The sequence below is a fragment of the Neomonachus schauinslandi genome, chromosome 5 (genome assembly GCF_002201575.2).
Source record: "Neomonachus schauinslandi chromosome 5, ASM220157v2, whole genome shotgun sequence".
NCBI lineage: Eukaryota > Metazoa > Chordata > Mammalia > Carnivora > Phocidae > Neomonachus > Neomonachus schauinslandi.
The window spans coordinates 98,500,498-98,516,740 of NC_058407.1; the positions used below are offsets into that span (position 1 = coordinate 98,500,498).

Below are 16,243 nucleotides of genomic sequence, written 5' to 3' on the forward strand. Positions count from 1 at the left end.
AGGCCAAGCTATTTAGGGGACAATCCCTGAGCCCCTCACTGGTAGCAGGAACTTTGGAAGCACTAGTGAAGTCCTTTATTAGGGACTGAAAGGCTCTGACCACCATGTGGTTGGGTATCTTTCTTGCCCTTAAAATGAGTTTCAGAAGAGGCACATTCCCCTAAATGACTTTTGCTTATAACGGTAAAACCCAAAATTGAATAACTAAGACCCAGGGATAAAAGTTACCAGGAAATAGACTTCCAATTCAATTCTAGCAAAAAACGTTTTCAACAGAATAGTCCAACAATGGATTTGCTAATGGTGATTCCTCAATAAGAGGAAAATTTGCATTACATGATCACCAATTTTCCTTCTAACTCCAAAATCAATTTTTCCATATTTACTGCTAGGAATTTCTTCCTGATATCAAGACTAAACCTCTTTTGCTGAGCTCTCAATGTACTTCATGAAGTCATAGACTATCAGAGTTGGTGTGATTTAAGAGACTGTGTATCATTTTATTTCTTAAATATCTTGAGTCAGAGCTCCTATTCATTTATAATCAATATTTTATGACATTCCTTTTATGACTATAAATTTTCAAGTTATATTTGAATAAACTTTCTTAAAATGTAATTTACTGAGAATAAAATACCATCATCTTAAATATAAGATCTAATAAATTTTGAAAAATGTGCAACCCCCACCACCACTGTCAAGATACAGAACATTTCCATTACCCAAAACGTTCCCCCACACCCCTTTGCAGTCAATTTCCACCCCTCCTGGCTCAGGGCACCACTAAGCTACTTTCTGTCATTATAGACTTTTTTTTTTTTTTGGTCTATTGGAGCATTTCATTTAAAATATAGAATCATAAAGCATGAACTCTGTTGTGTAAATTAGCTTGGGCCCAGCAAATTGTTTTTGACATTCACCCATGTTACTGCATAGAACAGTTCCTACCTTTTTATTGTTCAATAGTTTTCCTTCATACAGATATACCAGTTCATTAATCATTCTCGTGTTGATGTACATTTGAGTGGTTACCAGTTGAGGTAATTATGCATAAATCTGTGATGAATTTCCACATACAAGTTTATAGTTTTCATGGACAAGTTGATAGGTTTTTATACAGAATATGTTTTCATTTCTCATGGGTAAAGATGTCTGAGAGAAATTGCTGAGTTGAAAAGTAAATGTATCTTTAACTTTGTAAGAACCATCAATTGGTGGTATAATTTACATTCCCACCAGCAAGGTTTGAGAGTCCTAAGTTGTCCCACATCCTCACCACCACTTGGCATTATGATACTTTTCAATTTTACCATTCTAGTGGATGTGAAGTGGTATCTCACTTTGGTTTAATTTATCCTTCCCTGATGAATAATGATGTAAAACATCTTTTCATGTGCTAACCGACTATTTTTCTATTTCTTTTATGAAGAGTCTGTTCAAATCTTTTGCTCATTTAGGTTGTTTATCTTATTATTGATCCATGAGAATTCTTTATATATTCTGAATACTAGTCCTTTCTCAGATATATGTATTGCAAATATTTTCTCCCATGGAGTGGCTTAGCTTTTCATTTTCTTTTTTTTTCCTTTTTTTTTTTTTTAAGATTTTATTTATTTATTTGACAGAGAGAGAGACAGCGAGAGAGGAAACACAAGCAGGGGGAGTGGGAGAGGGAGAAGCAGGTTTCCTGCTGAGCAGGGAGCCCAATGCAGGGCTCGATCCCAGGACCCCAGGATCATGACCTAAGCCAAAGACAGATGCTTAACGACTGAGCCACCCAGGTGCCCCTTAGCTTTCATTTTCTTAATACTGTTTTGAAGAGTAGAAGTTTTTAATTTAAATGAAGTATAGTTTAAAAGTATTTTCTTTTATTGATATTGCTTTTGGTGTTATGATTAAGAAAACCAAAGTCACAAATGTTTTTTCATATGGTTTCTTCTAAAAGTTTTATAGTGTTAAATTTTACATTTAGGTCTATTTTGAGGTAATTTTTATATATGGTATGAGGTGTGGATCAAAGTAGTTGCAATAACAAATTACTATATATTTAGTAGCTTAAAACAACACAAACTTACTATCTTACAGTTCTGTAGGTTCAAAGCCCAACAAGGGTCTCACTGGGCTAAAATCAAGATGTCAGCAGAGCTGCATTCCTTTCTGGAGGATCTACAGAAGAATCTATCTCCTTGCCTCTCTAGCTTCAAAAGGCCACCCACATTCCTTAGTTTGTGATCTACTCTCTCCATCTTTAAAGTCAGCAACGTTGCATTGCACTGTGTCTTCCTTTCATGGTCACATCACCCTCCGACTCTGTTCTGCCTCTCTTTCCATGTTTAAGGACACTTGTCATTACATTGGACCAATCTGAATAACCTAGGATAATCTCTCCCAACTCCTCAAATCTTTCACTCGGTCCCTTTTGCCATGGAAGATAACATATTCCCAGGTTCTAGGGATTAGAGCATGGACATCTTTGGGGTGAGGGTTATTATTCTGCCTACCACACTTATGAATTGTTTCAGTACCATTTGTTGAATTACCTTAGCATCTTTGCTGAAGTCAGTTTTTACACATGTGTGAATCTATTTCTGGACTCTATTCAGTTCCACTGATCTCTATATCTGTCTTAAGCCATACCATAACTTCTTGATTTCTGCAGCTTAATAGAAATCTTGAAATCACATAATGTAAGTTTTCCAACTTTGTTCTCTTTCCAAAAAAATATTTGGCCATTCTATGACTTTTATATTTCCTCTAAATTTTGGAGGCAAATCATCAATTTCTATAAAAAGCCCTCCTGGTTTTTGTTTTTCGAACAGTTTTATTGAGGTATAATTTGCACACCATAAAAATTTATTCATTGTAATATAAAACTCCAAGAGTTTCAGTAATTTACAGAGTTATACAACAATCACCACAACTCAATTTTAGCACATTTCCATCATCCCAAAAGGATCTCTTGTCCATTTGCTAACTCTCTTTTTCCACCCCTAGCCTCAGAAAATGACTAGTCTACTTCTGTCTCTGTGGATTTGCCTTTTAGGGACATTTCTGGTAAATAGAATCATACAATATGGAATCTTTTTTCATCTGGCTTCTTTCATGTAGCATAATGTTTTTCAGGTTCTTCTATCTTATACCATGTATCAGTACTCTGTAACAATTTATTGCCAAAAAGTATTCCATCTTAAGAATATATGCATTTGTTTATGCATTCACCAGTTTGATGGACATTTGCTTGTTTCCATTTTGGTGTAACTATGAATGATACTGTTATGAACATTCATGTATAAATCTTTGTATAGACCTATATTTTCATTTCTCTTGAACTTTTTGAGCATTTTTGCTCAAAACTATTTTGGGGGGGCTGCATCATTTTACATTCCCACCAGTAGTGTATGAGGGATCCAGTTTTTCCATAATCTTACAAGCCCTATTACGGAGTCATCCTGGTGGGTGTGAAAGGATGTTTATTTGTAGTTTTAATTTGCATTTCCCTGATACTAATGATTTTGAGTATCTTTTCATTTGTTTATTGGCTATTCATATATCTTCTTTGGTAATATGTTTATTAAAATATTTTGCCCATTTTTTAGTTGGGTTATCTGCCTTCTTATAATTGAGTTGTAAGAGGTCTTTATATATTCTGGATATAAGTTCTTTATCAGATATATGATTTGCAAATATTTTTCCCAGTCTGTGGCTTCTTTTACTTTCTGTAAAATAAAGCACAAACACTTTAAATTTTGATGAAGTCCAATTTATCCATTTTTAAATTTTTTATTTTATTTACTTTTTTTAAAATGAATCATTTAATTAGGTTCTTTGTAAGAAATTTAGAACACCAAATTGTGAGGATAAACTCCATTTGTGAGAGAAAACACAGAGCGGAGGTAGCCCTGAAGCTAAGAAAGAACTTTGATTTTTGGCAGAATTTATAAGTCTACAGCTTTCTGATCAACCTTGAGCTGCTCTGTAGTCCCATATTTCTCTTTCTCCATGTGGAAGATCTCACCTTTACACAGTTTCTTCTTCCTGAAGTAAGCATCAGTAAGATGTTTTGGGATTTTCACACAGTTGATAACTGTTTTGAGGGAGGTGGCAATGACGAATTTCCGGTGTGTTCTATGCAGAGAAACTCAACTGAGGGCCAGAGGTCCAGTCACAAGCAGCAAGTGACTGCTCAGTTGCTTCAGGAAAACCACCATCTTGCCTCTGTGGTGCCCAGTGAGGATGATCAAAATGGTGCCAGGAGTGATGCTAGCTCGCAGTTTTCTCACAAGCTGACTGAAAGGATTTTTGCTTTTTGTTTTTTTAAGATTTTATTTATTTATTTGAGAGAGAGCACAGAGGGAGAGGGAGAAGCAGGACTCAAACCCATGACCCTGGGATCACAACCAGAGCCGAAGGCAGATGCTTAACCGACTGAGCCCTGGAGTTTACTGTTCTTAACCTTGCCACCAGCATCAGGCTCCTTTTTTTTTTTTTTAAGATTTACTTATTTATTTGAGAGAGCAGGGAGGGGCATAGGGAGAGAGAGCATGAGAATCCTTAAGCAGACACCCCGCTGAGTGCAGAGCCCTCTTCAGGGCTCCATCCCACAACCCTGAGCCAAAATCAAGTCAGTCATTTAACCACCTGAGCCACCCAGGTGCCCCCAGCATCACACTTTTTGACTTCCAGTTTCTTCTCTTTAGTATCCAGCTTCTGATTTTTCACCTGCCATCTTTCAAGATGGGAAAGAGCCAATTTATCAATTTTTTAAGTTAATTTTTGTGTATGGTGTGGAGATAAAGACTTAAATCCATGTTCTTATTTATGGACATCCAGTTCTCTTCAAAACCATTTGTTGAAAAGGTAGCTCTTTGCCCCATTGAATACCTTGGCAATTTTGTCTATATCAACTTACTATAAATGTGCAAGGTTATTTCTGGACTCTCAATCTGTTCTATTGATCTGTATTTCTATACTTATGCAAAAGATTTATTAAAAACTTACTAGAAAGTTAATTTTAATAATCAAAATGGTAAGTTTTAAAATCAAGAAACCCTCCAGTTTGTTCTTTCTCAAAAAATGGCTATTTGCGGTTTTTTTCATTTTCATATAAATTTTACAATTTTATTGCCCAATTCTATTTTTAAAAAGCTGAAATTTTTATAGATATTGCATTGAATCTATCTATAAATTTGGGAAGAATTACCAATTTAATAATATTGAGTCTTGCAATCCATGAACATGGACTGCCTATTCATTTATTTAGATCTTCTTCAATTTCTTTAAACAATGTTTTCTTTTTTTTTATTTAAATTCAATTGGGTCACGTATAGAGTACATCATTAATTTTCTAATCTTCAGTGTCCAGGTCTTGAACATCTTTAGGCAGATTTATTATTCCAGTACTGTATTATTTTTGGTGTTATCATAATTTCTTAATTTCATTTTCAGGTTGTTTATTGTTAGTACATAGAAATAAAATTGATTTTAATATATTGGTGTTGCAGTCAATGACCTTATCGAACTCATTTGTTAGTTTTAATGTTTTTGTTGTTAGCTTCTTAGAACTTTCTATCTACAATATAATGTCATCTGCAAATAAAGACTATTTTACCTCTTCCTTTCCATCCGGTTGCCTTCTACCTTCTCTTGTCTAATTGCACTGGTTAGAACCTCCACTACAATTTTGAATAGAAGTGAGAAAAGAAACATCTTTCCCCTGTTCCATAATTTAGAGAGAAAGCATTTAGCCTTTACTAAAATATAAGGTTAGCATAGATTTTTCATACATGTCTTTGTCAAGTTGAAGAAGTTCCAGTTTATCCTTGATTTTCTGAGTTTTTATCAGAAATGGATATTGAATTTGAGAAATATTTTTTCTGCTTCTGTTGAGATAATTATAATCTTTTTCAGTTTGTTAAATGGTGAATTCCCCTGATTTATTTTTTTCATTTTTTATTTTATTTTATTATGTTATTTATTCACCATACATTACATCATTAGTTTTTGATGTAGTGGTCCATGATTCATTGTTTGCGTATAACACCCAGTGCTCCATTCAATAGGTACCCTCTTTAATACCCATCACGAGGCTAACCCATCCCCCCACCTGCCTCCCCTCTAGAACCCTCAGTTTGTTTCTCAGAGTCCATAGTCTCTCATGTTTCATCTCCCCCTCCAATTCCACCCCCTTCATTTTTCCCTTCCTAATATCTTCTTTTTTTTAACATATAATGTGTTATTTGTTTCAGAGGTACAGGTCTGTGATTCAACAGTCTTGTACAATTCACAGCGCTCACCATAGCACATACCCTCCCCAATGTCTATCACCCAGCCACCCCATCCCTCCCACCCCCCACCACTCCAGGAACCCTCAGTTTGTTTCCTGAGATTAAGAATTCCTCATATCAGTGAGATCATATGATACATGTCTTTCTCTGATTGACTTATTTCGCTCAGCATAATACCCTCCAGTTCCATCCACGTCCCTGCAAATGGCAAGATTTCATTCCTTTTGATGGCTGCATAATATTCCATTGTATATATATACCACATCTTCTTTATCCATTCATCTGTTGATGAACATCTTGGATCTTTCCATACTTTGGCTATTGTGGACATTGCTGCTATAAACATTGGAGTGCATGTACCCCTTCAGATCACTACATTTGTATCTTTGGGGTAAATACCCAGTAGTGCAATTGTTGGGTCGTAGGGTAGCTCTATTTTCCACTTTATGAGGAACCTCCATACTGTTTTCCAGAGTGGCTGCACCAGCTTGCATTCCCACCAACAGTGTAGGAGGGTTCCCCTTTCTCCGCATCCCCGCCAACATCTGTCGTTTCCTGACTTGTTAATTTTAGCCATTCTGACTGGTGTGAGGTGGTATCTCATTGAGGTTTTGATTTGGATTTCCCTGATGCCGAGCGATGTTGAGCACTTTTTCATGTGTCTGTTGGCCATTTGGATGTCTTCTTTGGAAAAATGTCTGTTCATGTCTTCTGCCCATTTCTTGATTGGATCATTTGTTTTTGGGTGTTGAGTTTGATAAGTTCTTTATAGATACTAGCCCTTTATCTGATATGTCATTTGCAAATATCTTCTCCCATTCTGTCGGTTGTCTTTTGGTTTTGTTGACTGTTTCTTTTGCCGTGCAAAAGCTTTTTGTCTTGATGAAGTCCCAATAGTTCATTTTTGCCTTGCTTCCCTTGCCTTTGGCAATGTTTCTAGGAAGAAGTTGCTGCAGCTGAGGTCGAAGAGGTTGCTGCCTGTGTTCTCCTTTAGGATTTTGATGGACTCATGTCTCACATTGAGGTCTTTCAACCATTTGGAGTCTATTTGTGTGTGTGGTGTAAGGCAATGGTCCAGTTTCATTCTTCTGCATGTGGCTGTCCAATTTTCCCATAACCATTTGTTGAAGAGACTGTCTTTTTGCCATTGGACATTCTTTCCTGCTTTGTCGAAGATTAGTTGACCATAGAGTTGACGGTCCATTTCTGGGCTCTCTATTCTGTTCCATTGATCTATGTGTCTGTTTTTGTGCCAGTACCAGACTGTCTTGATGATGACAGCTTTGTAATAGAGTTTGAAGTCCGGAATTGTGATGCCACCAGCTTTGCTTTTCTTTTTCAACATTCCTCTGGCTATGCGGGGTCTTTCTGGTTCCATACAAATTTTAGGATTATTTATTCCATTTCTTTGAAAAAAGTGGATGGTATTTGGATGGGGATTGCATTGAATGTGTAGATTGCTCTAGGTAGCATTGACATCTTCACAGTATTTGTTCTTCCAATCCATGAGCATGGAACGTTTTTCCATTTCTTTGGGTCTTCCTCAATTTCTTTCATGAGTATTTTATAGTTTTCTGAGTACAGATTCTTTGCCCCTTTGGTTAGATTTATTCCTAGGAATCTTATGGTTTGGGGAGCAATTGTAAATGGGATCAACTCCTTAATTTCTCTTTCTTCTGTCTTGTTGTTGGTGTATAGGAATGCCACTGCTTTCTGTGCATTGATTTTATATCCTGCCACTTGACTGAATTCCTGTATGAGTTCTAGCAGTTTTGGGGTGGAGTCTTTTGTGTTTTCCACATAAAGTATCATATCATCTGCAAAGAGTGAGAGTTTGACTTCTTCTTTGCCTATTCGGATGCCTTTTATTTCCTTTTGTTGTCTGATTGCTGTGGCTAGGACTTCTAATACTATGTTGAATAGCAATGGTGATAGTGGGCATCCCTGCAGTGTTCCTGACCTTAGGGGGAAAGCTCTCAGTTTTTCCCATTGAGAATGATATTTGCTGTGGGTTTTTCATAGATGGCATTTATGATATTGAGGTAGGTACCCTCTATGCCTATACTCTGAAGAGTTTTGATCAAGAAAGGATGCTGTACTTTGTCAAATGCTTTTTCTACATCTATTGAGAGGATCAGATGGTTCTTGTTCTTTCTTTTATTGATGTATTGTATCACATTGATTGATCTGCGGATGTTGAACCAACCTTGCAGCCCAGGGATAAATCCCACTTGGTTGTGGTGAAAAATCCTTTTGATGTACTGTTGGATCCTATTGGCTAGTATTTTGGTAAGCATTTTTGCATCCATGTTCATCAAGGATATTGGTCTGTAATTCTCCTTTTTGATGGGGTCTTTGTCTGGTTTTGGGGTCAAGGTAATGGTGGCCTCATAAAACGAGTTTGGAAGTTGTCCTTCCATTTCTATTTTTTGGAACAGTTTCAGAAGAATAGGTATTAATTCTTCTTGAAATGTTTGGTAGAATTCCCCTGGGAAGCCATCTGGCCCTGGGCTTTTGTTTGTTGGGAGATTTTTGATGACTGCTTCAATTTCCTTAGTGGTTATAGGTCTGTTCAGGTTTTCTATTTCTTCCTGGTTCAGTTTTGGTAGTTGATACATCTCTAGGAATGCATCCATTTCTTCCAGATTATCTAATTTGCTGGCATATAGTTGCTCATAATATGTTCTTATAATTGTTTGTATTTCTTTGGTGTTGATTGTGATCTGTCCTCTTTCATTCATGATTTTATTTATTTGGGTCATTTCTCTTTTCTTTTTGATAAGTCTGGCCAGGGGTTTATCAATCTTGTTTATTCTTTCAAAGAACCAGCTCCTAGTTTAGAACACTACTGTTCTTTTGGTTTTTATTTCATTGATTTCTGCTCCGATCTTTATTTTTTTTAAGATTTTATTTATTTATTTGAGAGAGAGAATGAGATAGAGAATGAGATAGAGAGAGAGAGCACAAGGTGGGGAGTGGGAGAGGGAGAAGCAGACTCCCCGCTGAGCAGGGGAGCCCGACGTGGGACTCGATCCCAGGACTCCAGGATCATGACCTGAGCCGAAGGCAGTCGCCTAACCAACTGAGCCACCCAGGTGCCCTCTGCTCTGATCTTTATTATTTCTCTTCTCCTGCTGGGTTTAGACCTCCTTTGCTGTTCTTTCTCCAGCTCCTTTAGGTGTAGGGTTAGGTTGTGTATTTGAAACCTTTCTTGTTTCTTGAGAAAGGCTTGTATTGCTATATACTTACCTCTTAAGACCGCCTTTGCTGCATCCCAAAGATTTTGAACAGTTGTGTTTTCATTTTCATTGGTTTCCATGAATTTTTTAAATTCTTCTTTAATTTCCTGGTTGACCCATTCATTCTTTAGTAAGATGCTCTTTAGCCTCCATGTATTTGAGTTCTTTCTGACTTTCCGCTTGTGATTGAGTTCTAGTTTCAAAGCATTGTGGTCTGAAAATATGCAGGGAATGGTCCCAATCTTTTGGTACCAGTTGAGACCTGGTTTGTGACCTAGGATGTGATCGATTCTGGAGAATGTTCCATGGGCACTAGAGAAGAATGTGTATTCCGTTGCTTTGGGATGGAATGTTCTGAATATGTCTGTGAAGTCCATTTGGTCCAGTGTGTCATTTAAAGTCTTTATTTCCTTGTTGATGTTTTGCTTAGACGATCTGTCCATTTCAGTGAGGGGGGTGTTAAAGTCCCCCACTATTATTGTATTGTTGTTGATGTGTTTCTTTGCTTTTGTTATTAATTGGCTTATATAATTGGCTGCTCCCATGTTAGGGGCATAGATATTTACAATTGTTAGATCTTCATGTTGGATAGAGCCTTTAAGTAGGATATAGTGTCCTTCCTCATCTCTTATTACAGTCTTTGGTTTAAGATCTAATTTGTCTGATATAAGGACTGCCACCCCAGCTTTCTTTTGGTGTCCATTAGCATGGTAAATGGTTTTCCACCCCCTCACTCTCAATCTGGAGGTGTCTTTGGGTCTAAAATGAGTCTCTTGCAGACAGCATATCAATGGGTCTTGTTTTTTTATCCAATCTGATAGCCTGTGTCTTTTGATTGGGGCACTTGGCCCATTTACATTCAGGGTAACTATTGAGACATATTAATTTAGTGCCATTGTATTGCCTGGAAGGTGACTGTTACTGTATGTTGTCTGTGTTCCTTTCTGGTCTATGTTACTTTTAGGCTCTCTCTTTGCTTAGAGGACCCCTTTCAATATTTCTTGTAGGGCTGGTTTCGTGTATGCAAATTCCTTTAGTTTTTGTTTGTCCTGGAAGCTTTTTATCTCTTGTTCTATTTTCAATGACAGCCTAGCTGGATATAGTATTCTTGGCTGCATGCTGCATATTTTTCTCATTTAGTGCTCTGAATATATCATGCCAGTCCTTTCTGGCCTGCCAGGTCTCTGTGGATAGGTCTGTTGCCAATCTAATGTTTCTACCATTGTAGGTTGCAGATCTCTTCTCCCGAGCTGCTTTTTCTCTTTCTCGCTGAAACTCGTAAGTTTTACTATTAGATGTAGGGGTGTTGACCTATTTTTATTGGTTTTGAGGGGGGTTCTCTGTGCCTCCTGGATTTTGATGCCTGTTTCCTTCCCCAAATTAAGGAAGTTCTCTGCTATAATTTGCTCCAATATACCTTCTGCCCCTCTCTCTCTTTCTTCTTCTTCTGGGATCCCAATTACTGAATATTGTTTTGTCTTATGGTATCACTTATCTCTCAAATTCTACCCTCGTGATCCAGTAGTTGTTTATCTCTCTTTTTCTCAGCTTCTTTATTTTCCATCATTTGGTCTTCTAGATCACTAATTCTCTCTTCTGCCTCATTTATCCGAGCAGTTAGAGCCTCCATTTTTTATTACACATCATTAATAGCCTTTTTTCTACTTGGTTAGATTTTAGTTCTTTTATTTCTCCAGAAAGGGTTTCTCTAATATCTTCCATGCTTTTTTCAAGCCCAGCTAGTATCTTTATAATCATCATTCTGAACTCTAGTTCCGACATCTTACTAACGTCCATATTGATTAGGTCCCTGGCAGTCAGTACTGCCTCTTGTTCTTTTTTTTGGGGTGAATTTTTTCCATCTTGTCATTTTGTCCAGAGGAGAATAGATGAATGAGAAAGCAAAATGCTAACAGGGTAACAACGACCCCAGAAAAATATACGCTAAACAAATCAGAAGAGACCTGAAACCAGGAGAAAAGAAAGGGAAAGAAAGAAAAAAGAAAAAAAAAAGAAAAGAATATGATCAGGCTGGTGAATAGATCAGTGCCACACACTAGATTTTGGGTGTATTTTGGTCTGTTAGAAAAAACTACCTCCCAAAATTTTAAATAAAGAAAAGCTTATATATGTCCAAAAATAAGGGCAAATACAATTAAGGGATGGAATATTACTGTAAAAATGAAAATTATAAAATATTTTATAAAAGGAATTGATAAGACAAGAAGTTGGTTGAAAAAAGAAAGAAGAGAAATTTTTTTTTAAAAAAAGGGGGAGAGAATGTGATCAGGCAGGAGACTAGAACAAAGCCATACATTAGAGATTTAGGGTATATTTTGGTCTGTTAGAAGAAACTGTATCCCAAAATTTTCAAGCGAAAACAACTTATATATACACCAAAAATAAGGTTAACTACTATGAAGGGATAGAATATGACTCTAAAAATGAAAAATAAAAAATATTTTTTAAAAAGGGACTGATAAGATGTTGGTTGAAAAAGGGAAAAAGAAAAATTAAAAAAAAAAGAAAAAGAAAATTAAAAAAATTAACTTTGAAAGACTAAAGAATCATGGGAAAAAAGCCATGAATTCTATGTGCAGTATTCCCCTAGAGCTGGAGTTCTGCCATTCTCATTGATCGGTAAACTTGGTCTTGGCTGGCTGTTCTTGCTGATCTTTGGGGGCAGGGGCCTGTTGCCGTGGTTCTCAAATGTCTTTGCCAGAGGCGAAATTGCCCCGCCCTTGCCAGGTCCAGGCTAAGTAATCTGCTCGGGTTTGCTGTCGGGAGCTTTTGTTCCCTGCAAGCTTTCCCTATGGCTTTGGAGGACAAGAGTGAAAATGGCGGCCTTTCAATCTCTGCCCTGGAGGAGCTGAGAACTCAGGGCCCCACTCCTCAGTGAGCCCCCAGAGAAAAGCAGTCAGTCACTCCCTTCTGCCCGGTCTCTGGCTGCACTGTATGCTCACCCGGCCTCTGAGCGTTTCTATCTCTGTCACCTGACCCCGTATGGAGTCTCCAAACCCAGCAGATCCCTGTGGTGTGCTCCCACACTGCTCCTCCCAGGGGAGGAAGGGGAATCTCCCCGGATCTGCTGCTTTTTGGGTCCCTGCTGGAGGAGCAGTGGCCCAACTGTGCTGCGGATCACAGTTTATGGCAACCCTGAGCTGAGAGCACGCTCCTCCACTCCATCTCTGCCGCCAGCTTTCCTGTTCCAATACCTGGGAGCTCTGCCGCACTCAGGCACCCCCGGTCTTTCTGTGACCCTGAGGGTCCTGAGACCACACTGTCCCAGTGAGGGTTCCACCCCCCACTTAGCCACTGGAGCCACATCCCTCATCGGAGCAGATTTCTAAAAGTTCTGATTTTGTGCTCTGCTGCTCTATCACTTGCCAGTAGCAGCTGACGGAGGCTCCCTCCCCCCTGCTGTCTATCTTCCCTAATACACCTCGGATTCACTTCTCCACACATCTTACCTTGAGTGGTAAACCAAGATTGCATTCTTGGGATAAGTTCCACATTGTCATAATGAGGTATGATTTTTTCTATATTTTTGTAATTGATTTGCAAAAATTTCCTTAAGAATGTTTGCATCTATGTTCATGGAGATATTGATCTACAGTCCTTTTTTTTTATTGTAATGTCTTTATCTGGTTTGGTAAGTGGTAATGTAGGCCTCATAGCATGAGTTTCCTTTTCATCAATTTTCTGCAAGAGTTTGTGGAGAATGGATGATAAAGAAATTCTGTGTTCTAAGATGGCCGACTGAGCCAAGGAGAGTCCCAGTCCTTGCCCCAGGGCTCTTCCGAGTTCTTCTCCCTGCCCCTGCTTCGCAAACAGGCCAAAAGTGCCAAGTATGTGGAAGTAGAAGTGTATAAATTGTCCCCTTTGTTTGTGCTCAGGGCTCAGACCTTTGGAGACCACTCTCCTCTGAGCATGCCAGCGTTAAATAAACCTCCTATCCTCCAAGACCTCTGAGTGCCACTTGGTTCTTCCATCTGGCAATCCAGTCCAGGTTCCGTAACATGGATATTATATCTTCTTTAAATATTTAATAGAATTTACCAGTGAAACCCTCTGGGTCTGAAGATTTCTTCTTGGGAAATTTTTAACTATAAATTTCAGGTTATATTTTTAGGACTATTCAGGTTATTATTTATTTGGGCAGGGAATTATTTATTTCTACTTGAGTGAGCTTTAGTAACCTGGATCTTCCAAGGAATAGATCCATTTCAGTGAAGTTACCAAATCTATTGTCATAAAGTTGGTCATAATACTTCTTTTTTATTCTTTTGATACCTGTAGAATCTGAAGGAATGTCACTTCTCTCATTCCTAATATTGAAATTTTCCTCTTCTCTATTTTTTTCCTGATCAGTCTGGCTAGAGGTCATTAATTTTATTGATCTTTAAAAATTCAATTTTTAGGGGCACCTGGGTGGCTCAGTTGGTTGAGCATCTGACTCTTGATTTTGGTTCAGGTCACGATCTCAAGGTCATGGGATCTAGCTCTGTATCAGGTTCCATGCTCAGTGGGGAGTCTGATTGTCCCTCTTCCTCTCCCTCTCCCCTTCCCCCCACTTGTGCACACACTGTCTCTCAAATAAATAAATAAAATCTTTTTTAAAAATTCAACTCTTAGTTGTATTAATTTTCTCTTTTTCCCCATTTTTTATTTTATTGATCTTTCTAATCTTTATTATTTCCTTTATTCTCACTTTAGATTTAATTTACTCTTTTTTTTTTCTAGTTTCTTAAAGTCAAAGTTGAGGTCATTGATTTGAGATTTTTCTTCTTTTGCTAATATAGACATTTAGTACTATAAATTTTCCTCTGAATACCACTATAGTGGCAGTCCACAAAGTTTTTTAAGTTGTATTATCATTTTCATTTAGTTCAAAATACTTTTTAATTTCCCTTTAGATTTCTTCTGTTACCTGTGGATTATTTAGAAGTAGGTTATTTAGTTTTCAAACATTTGAAGATTTTCCAGATATTTTCTGTTATTGATTTCTAATTCTATTGTTGTCAAAAAAACATGCTTTATATGACTTGAATCCAATCAATATTTGTTTTTGGCCCATAGTATAATCTGTCTTGATAAATGTACCATGTGCCCTTGAAAATAATAGGTATTTTACTATTTTTGAATAGAGAGTTTTATAAATGTCATCCAGGTCAGGTTGATTGATAGTGTTGCTCAGGTCTTCTCTTCTATCCTTACTTATTTTCAGTCTCCTTGTTTTATGAATTGTTGACAGAAGGTATTGAAATCTCTGACTGTAATTGTGGATTTATCTATTGCTCTTTGTAGTTATATCAGTTTTTTTTTTCATGTTTTCTGAAATTCTAATATCAAATGTATACTTATTTATGACTATAATTTATGACTTAATTGTCCCTTCTTCATTATGAAATGAACTTTTAATAATTTTTATACTATTCTTTGATAAATCTATTTTGACTAATGTTAATATAGACATTTCAGCTTTATTTTACTTTATTTTTAATATATTTACATCTGTACATTTATAATGGTTTTATTCTAGGCAGCATACATTGGGTCATTTTTTTTTTTTGTCTGTTGTGACACACTTTCTTTGCTAATTTATATTTTTAGACTATTTGTATTGTAATATATAGTAATTATTGACAAAATTGGGTTTTAAATCTAGCATCTTGCTATTTATTTTCATTGCTCTCTTGTTCTTTTTCTGCCTTCCTTTGGGTTAGCTATGCATTGTAGGGGATTCTATTTTAACTCATTTGTTAACTTACTAGCTATAACTCTTGTTATTTTTTTAGTGGTTGGTTTAGGGTTTATAGAGTACATTTTTTATGTAATACACTCTACCTTAAAGTGATATTATACTACTTTGTGTATAACATACGGATCTATAGCATTTCCTCCTAGACTTTCTGCTATTGTCATATATTTTATTTCTACATAGATTATAAACTCTACACTATATTGTTATTATTACTTTAATCCATCAATTATCTTTAAAGAGATTTAAATGTTAAGTTTTAGAATTTTCTATATTTACCAACATACTTACCATTTCTGATGCTCTTTAGGTAGATCCATACTTCCATCTGGTATCATTTTTACTCTCCTGAAAGGACTTCCTTTAACATTTCTTGTAGTATGAGTCTGCTAGCGATAAATTCTTTCAGCTTTTGTTGGCTGAAAATGGCATTATTTTGCCTATTAAAAAAGATATTTTGGGGCACCTGGGTGGCTCAGGCAGTTAAGCATCCAACTCTTGATTTCAGCTCAGGTAATGATCTCAGGGTTGTGAGATTGAGCCCTGAAGCAGGGTTTCTGCTCAGCGCAGAGTGTGCTTAAGATTCTATCTCCCTCTTCCTCTGCCCCTCCCCTGCTCACGTGCACACATACTCTAAGTATTTACACTCTAAAATTTTAACAATAAATAAATAAATATTTTGCTGAATATAGGATTCTACATTGATAAGAGTTTTCTTTCAGTATTTTAAAGATGTTCGTTCACCACCTTCTCATTTGCAATACTTCCTGCAAAAAAAAAAAAAATCTGCTGTTATCCTTACCTTTGTTTCTCTGTACATAATAAGTGTTTTTTCTCTGGTTGCTTTTAAAACTTTTTGTTTGCCACTGTTTTTTATAATTTGATTATGATTGCCTTAGAGTTTTCTTTATATTTCTTGTGCTTGTGGTTTATTGACCTTCTTGAATCTATGAATTTAT

At 36.8% G+C, this 16,243-nt stretch overlaps 1 pseudogene; it reads right to left on the reverse strand.

Moving 5' to 3' along the window:
• Nucleotides 1-3,836: 3,836 nt before the first annotated feature.
• Nucleotides 3,837-15,622, reverse strand: LOC110580750 (annotated as a pseudogene).
• Between the last annotated feature and the right edge of the window lie 621 nt (nucleotides 15,623-16,243).